This window comes from Bos indicus, chromosome 11 (genome assembly GCF_029378745.1).
Source record: "Bos indicus isolate NIAB-ARS_2022 breed Sahiwal x Tharparkar chromosome 11, NIAB-ARS_B.indTharparkar_mat_pri_1.0, whole genome shotgun sequence".
Classification (NCBI taxonomy): Eukaryota; Metazoa; Chordata; class Mammalia; order Artiodactyla; family Bovidae; genus Bos; species Bos indicus.
In genome coordinates, this window is record NC_091770.1 from 82,896,578 (window position 1) to 82,903,532 (window position 6,955).

The following is a 6,955-nucleotide window of genomic DNA, read 5'->3' on the forward strand; positions in this document are numbered from 1 at the left end:
TTATGTCCTCACTTATCAGAAACCAAATTTCCAAGATTTTAGCACTTTCTGTGGGGGAAAAAAAAGCACATCATTCCAGTTTCATGTTAATTGCATAAATACTCTAGAAGACTGAGTTGGCCTCTAGAATGTTCTGTTGGTATTTAGACATTTGCCATAAAGGTTAGATAAAGAAATAAGATAATATGTTGTCTTATTGTAAAGCAGATGCCCCAGACCTTTCTTTTTTAAAACAGCAAGAAAGGGCTTCCCTGGCCCTCCCTCACTCACGCTCAGACTCCAAGGCCTTGCTTCCATGGAAAATGGACGCAAGAGGGAGACGAGTCGGGAAGGAGCCTTTGGTGTCCATGGCCTAGGCGTGGATGCTGTGGTTCTTCAGACAAGCTGCGCACTCTCAGCCTCATTTCCTCGTGCATGAGGAGGGCCGATCATGCCTTTCCCAGTATTTGCAGTTCAGCAAGGCAGTGCCGCTGCAGCACAGCCGCCCAGTGTGCCCATGCCCTGCTGGAGCCCCGCCCACCAAGGGCCTCCTCCTCGATCATGAGAATTTCAGCTGGAGAAATTCTCACACCGACACACACTGCAAGCTTTATGAAGTTCACTCACTCCTTTCATCCTCATGACAGCTGTATAAGGAAACGAGGTCCAGAGAGGGTAAGCGATTTGCCCAAGGACACAAAGCTAATAAGGAATGGAACCACGATGTGATCTTAGGTCATCTGACTCTGAACCCAGCCCTTGGCCACGATGCTGTATTAAGTGTATTAGCACCCGTCCTCACAGCTCTTTGGACTTCCCTGGTGGCTCAGACGGTAAAGCATCTGCCTACAATGTGGGAGACCTGGGTTTGATCCCTGGATCAGGAAGATCCCTTGGAGAAGGAAATAGCACCCCACTCCAGTACTCTTGCCTGGAAAATCCCATGGGCGGAGGATCCTGGTAGGCTGCAGTCCATGGGGTCACAGAGAGTCAGACACGACTGAGCGACTTCACTTCACTTTCTTTCACAGCTGTTTTGGTTCTTGACAGGCGAACCTGGGTGCGTTTCCTGCAGGACGTGATGCTAGGCTGCCTTCTCCACCCTCCCTTCTAATCCTGCACTGCTGATATGGCGGCCCAGGGCTCTGTGAACTATCAAGCCTTCATACACCCAGCCCTCTGAAAGGTGGGACATACTTCTTCCCTCTTCTCGAGAGCCTGAGTCCTAAAATGGAGACTCCCCGCACTTCTCCCAGAAGACCACGGAGGCTTCATTCAAGCCTTCCCTGGTAGTCCAGATTTCCCAGAAGGTGCAGGAGGTTTGACCACCATGAACATTCTCTGTAGACAGCCTGGCATCACCCAACTTAACTGCAGGGAGGACACAGGACACGTCAAGGACTTGTAGTGTTAACACCCAGTGGTTACCAATCAGGACTGCACATTGGAATCACCCGGGGAGAATAAATCAGGCACTGAGTCCCCACCCCTAACCGTGACCAATTATGCTAGAACATCTAAGGGTGAGACCCACATGATGTTAACCACAGCCCATAGAGGGGGCAGGATTTATGTCTTTGGCTTCTCATCTCATTGGCCGTGTCTCTGGCCCCTTTCTCCAGGCCAGCCCCATTCTGGAAGGCTTGGCTGGACGAGAGGAGGAGGAGGCTGGAGTTCTTGGGTTGGGAGTGACCAGTCAAGACTGGTTCTTTTCCACCCGCTCACCTGGTCCTCACCTGCAGGTGAACAGGAGAAATTTAAGAGAGAAGTGAAAAGGCCCATCACTTACTTAACCAGCAGCTAAATTAAGAGCTGGAGTTGAGGTGGTTCCTTGTGTCTGTTCATGACAAGCTCTGCGAGGAGAGACATGCTAGGTTCTAGATGGCAGAGGCACCAGTGAAGCCAGGATTAAACCAAGAAAGAGGCTGAGCTGGTGCACTTGCTGGGCTTAACCCGGGAGTCCCCGCCATGAATGGAATCTGGAAGTCCAACTTACAGGGCAGCAGCTGCCCCAGTTCAAGCATCCTTGGCATACGTGTGGACCATGCCCTCTCCTGGTTTGATTCCTGGTGGAGGACCGCTGCTTTGTAATTCCCGGTTTATTAAATGCCTGGGGTGGGGTGGGACTTAGGCCCTCCTGCTCTTCCTGCCCAAATTCCATCTTCCCTGGACAGCACATCATCTCCTTTCATTCTGAGAACAACTCTGGGGTGGATGGTATTAGCCCCCAAGTGGCAGTTGAGGAAACTGAGGCACAGAGAGGTTAAGACCCCAGCTTGTGAGTGGGAGAGCTCCCCGGAGCCGTGATGTCGCTGGTGAACTTGGCCCTCCAGGGGTGTCAGGGATGTGGACAGGCAACCCCCTGCACCCACCCCAAACCCAACATTCCCCCACCCTGATCCCGGTACCCCTTCTGAACCTCTTCTCAGGGGTGGAGGCATCCAGGCCCCAGGAGCAGTGATGGAAAACCCTGGAGAAAAGGGTGCTGTGGTTGCTGCCACACCAGACCGAGGCCTCCAGTTTCTGACGGCGTGGGACGTGGGGGACACATGCATGCTATTGACAGAGGACAGCTCAGAGCGAGGGGAGGGGCTGTAACCAACCTCAGAAAGGACGGGGTCTGAGGGCCTCTGGGAACTCCGGGGGTCTAGGGACTCAGACACTCCTCGAGTCCCTCCGTCATTTCTTACCAACTGTCCCCTGGGCCCCTGTCTGCTGTTTCACTCCCTGCTCTTACAGATGGGCCTTCTTCACACGGCAGAACTCCTGGGCTTTGTGTCTGGGCCCCCCAAGAGGGAACCTCCCTGCCCCCCACCTCAGGTGGATGGGGACAGGCTCTGGCTGGGTCAGTGCCACGGAGGGGAGGCTCTGATACCAGCAGGAGAGGCGATGGGGACCTCCGGCCTGGAGGCCACCCTCAGATCTTCAGTCAGCCACAGAGAACAGGTCGCTGGAAGCGCCAAGAAGGGGACAGGGAGGTCTGTGCAGCAGAGACCACCTCCTCCAGTTAGGGGTCTGCCACGGGGCAGCCTGTGCAGAGGGAAGGACAGATGGGGGCGCAGCCCCAGCTCCACTGTCTTCTAGCTGGGTCACCTGCTGGGGTCTGGAACTGTGTCTGTTGCTGGCATTAGGTGGCTTCTCTCACCCCGACCCCTTCCTCACTTTTAGACTTGCAGAAAAAGAAGGAAAAACAGCCCCACCCCACCCTCACCCCCCTTGGCCTTGCCATTCCTTTCAGGAGCACCTGCAGGAGTTGCCATGGTGATGAGATCCCACAGCCCTGGTCCTCAGCCCCCCCGGGTGCCGGGGACCAGCCCCGGCTGATCCAGGGTATTCGAAGGAGAGACGGCGTAGGCGAAGATCAGGAAACAATTGCTTAATTAAATGTTAATTAAGGATATAAAGAGTAATAGAATGAGGATAGCTCAGTAAAATTCAGTGAAGAAAAGAGGCTGAAATAAGGATAGCTCAATGAGGAAATTCAGTGGAGAAAAGAGGCTGAATAATTCAGCCAGAAGGTAAGAGAAAGAACGACATGGTGAGACCAAGTTTCGGTGAACAAGGCCCGCACTTTATTTTTCAAAGTAGTTTTTATACCTTAAGTTATGCACAGAGGATAATGGGGGAAGGGGTAGAGTCTTGCAGCAAACCAGGCTTTCTTCCTGCAAACTTATCATATGCAAAAGCTTAGGTGATTTGCATCATCTTCTGGCCCGGAGGCCTGTTAACATTTTAAGACCTTTTCTTCAGAAAACTTATTTTTCTCTAAAGGTGATTGGTCAGGAGCCACCCTCCAAAAGCATTAGATAAAGTTGCATTCCTACAGAGCAAAGGTGTGGTGGGCTACAACAAGAAAAAGAATTAACTCAAGGGTCCCAGGTTACAAACATTAAAGCTACTGTTTACACCAATTATATTAACCAATACACTGCCAGGGACACAGCAGGTAAGGGATATGGAAACTTAGCAGCAAACATTGGCCCAACAAGTGAAAATCCCTTCACCAATACAATTTCTAATCAATCTTTTAACTACTCAAAAGAATCTGTGTTTAGACAGTTTAGAACATCTCCTGCCTCTCACAGTTGGGAGGCTCTGAACAATCACATGAGGCCGGAAAAACCTATTCAGGCAGGCTAGAGGATTTCCAAAGGAGTTTGTAGGTTAAACACTGTCACACCCAGGAATTATTAACTGGAGCTGTAAGCTAACTTTTTTCAGAGAGGTAGTGGGGGACAGCCCCCCGTAAAGTCAGAGGTATAGGTGAAAGCACAAAGCAGAAAGTAGGCAGACTCTGGTTTTGGGGGTAGATTGCTCGAGAATTTCCAGGGAGACTCCTGAGGCTTGATCCCGCCTTTGCGTATGCCGAGCCTCCTTCCTCATGACCTTTGTCATGGGCGGAGTTCCTCACGCTGGCTACCGGCAGTGATAGAATTCCAGTTGAGCTATTCCAGATCCTGAAAAGTGCTGCACTCAATATGCAATATGCACTCAATATGCAATATGCCGGCTCCCGGCACCCGGGGTTATTAGCTCCTGTCCTTCTGTTAACCACAGCACTCTGAGTTGTAGGGGCCAGAGTTTGCCAGAAAAGGGTAATTGCTATAGAAGTTCAGGATTCCCAGTCCCAGAGGCGACTGGAGCTGGTCTGTCCCAGGGGATGGAGGTTACTGGGATCAGCGCTGTTGCTCAGGCCCTCGGCTCACGGGGGATGACCTTGCAGGGTGGATGCAGGAAGGTCCTGACAGACTCCTGGCTTTTCCCCAGGCTCTATTCCGGCCACCTGGGTGTGTAGAGTGACGGGGACTGTGCACCAGGAGGGGGACCATTTCTATTCTTTTTCCTCACAGTTTGCATGGCATATCCTCAGCCTTAGGTTCTCAAAACAACAGTGCAAGGTACGTACTGTTAAGCTCATCTTACAGATGAAGAAACAGGTGAAGACAGGCTAAGTGACATACCCAGGGTCGCCCAGCCTGTGAGCAGCAGAGGCAGGAATGGGACCTGGGTATTTTCCTTCAAGATCCAACCCGCTTTCTACTATGGTCCTCTGCCCTCCCCCTCCCCTAGTCCTTATGATTGCACTTGTGCTTATTTAACGGACACTAGGAGACCAGCTCTTATCTCAAGGGTCAAAAATGGGCTTGATGCAGCTTTCTAGGTGATATTTAGATATTTTGCTTCTAGTGGAAAGAAAGGACACCTGTGTTTCATGGTGCCTGATTAGTATCATCAGACTGGTGGAAGGGGAATCCTGGGTGGTGATGAGGTGGTCCAGGAAGCAGAGGCAGGTGAGAGGTCAGGACATAAGGATGCTCAGAACAGGCACTGTGGGGCTGAGGAGGGCTCGGAGCTTGGGAGCACCTGGATTGGTATGGAGGTGTTCGTCCTGGTTTAGAGGGTTGAGAAGGAGGCTTCTGCTTTAGGAGTGTTATAACTTTACACTCTATGTGGTGGGTAGCATCTTTTTTCAGTTAATAGAATAAGCAAAGTCACCTGTTGGGTCCTGGAGCCAAGGTGATTTGGACTTGGCATTGATCTCTCATTGTCTCTTGGTCCTGGGTTGATGACAGCAAGCCGTGGGACATAACAGAGCTGAACATGGGGTGACCACACCCTCGGATAGCTTTCACTCAAGGAGGAGAGATGCCTTAGGAAGTTTTTTCCTGGGATGGCACACATTGGAGCCAAGCTCTTAAACCCCCCTGCCCTGTTGGAGAGGCCCTACCCCCCAACTGCTATAGGAAGAGACTTGGGAAGGGGGGTTCAGCTGTGCCCGACAGCTACTGTTCTGGATCCAGTGCAAACAATGAGATCTATCCCAGCATCGCTGCCCTCCTCCGGAGAACAGCTTTCTCTTACCTCTTATTGGCTCAGCTCAAGGAAACAAAAAGAACTCAGAAGGCAACATATTTGGGGCTGGAAATGGTTGCTTTTTATGCTTGTCAAGCGTCTAGTGAGATTTAGAATAAAACCTACCACTGTGAAAGAGAGTATGAAATAACAGGAGCTTTTATTACCCCGGGTTCTGCCTTGTTCGAGACACTTACCTTTCCATTGTGAGACATAAACCTTCTGTGTGCCTTGGCACCAAGAAATGCCTGGTGATGAGTAGTTGTTGATTTCTTCTTATAGACCATCTGGGCAACCAGACTGGGATCTGTAGGAACGTTACCTGGTGGAAAGGGAACAGGGAGAAACTTTTTTCAGCCGTCATTTTTATGCATGTATGGCAATTACTTCTGCAGGAAGAAGGAAGATTTACTATGTCTAGGAATGCAGAGCCTTACAAATATCATGCCTGTAAAATGCAGCGAACAGAACACAGCCCAGCTTAGAGGTGGGTAGCCCTGCTTTCTGAAGTCCTGGCAGGACACTGTCAGCTCAAAGGTTCAGAAAAGTCAGTGTGGAGAGGAAGGCGTGCTCAGTACCAGCGTGGTCTTGGGAACCTCCCACCGAGGATTAGGTGAGAACCAGCCTCTCTCACTTCAGTCCTGGACCGTCCTCCTTCCCAGTATGTTACCTGTCAGGCCTTCCAACAGATGAGCCCTTAAACTGTCTTGAAGGAAAATAGAAGCTCTTATCAGAAACGTAGGGGAAAGAAACTAACGAACATTTATTGAGTCCCCAGTATGTGCCAGTCAAGCTTTTGGGGCACTTGACATGCAGATTTTTCTCTAGAACTTAAATTCCTTCTGGGAGATAGAGCATTTCATTCTTATTTATGGATGCAGAATGGAGTAACAGAAACAGTGCTTTTCCAAGGATGCTCAGGTCGTTAAGTGGCAGCGCCCAAACACTAACGCTGTTTGCTATGTAGTATTCCGATATTTTAGAAATTTAACTACTCTGCAAACTTGTAATTCCTTAGGACACTGGAAATGGTCTTAGGAGTCACCCGATTCAACCATCCTTTTATTGTGGGGATCCCTTAATGAAGCAACTTCTCCTGATACATTTCCTGGGCTCCATTCAC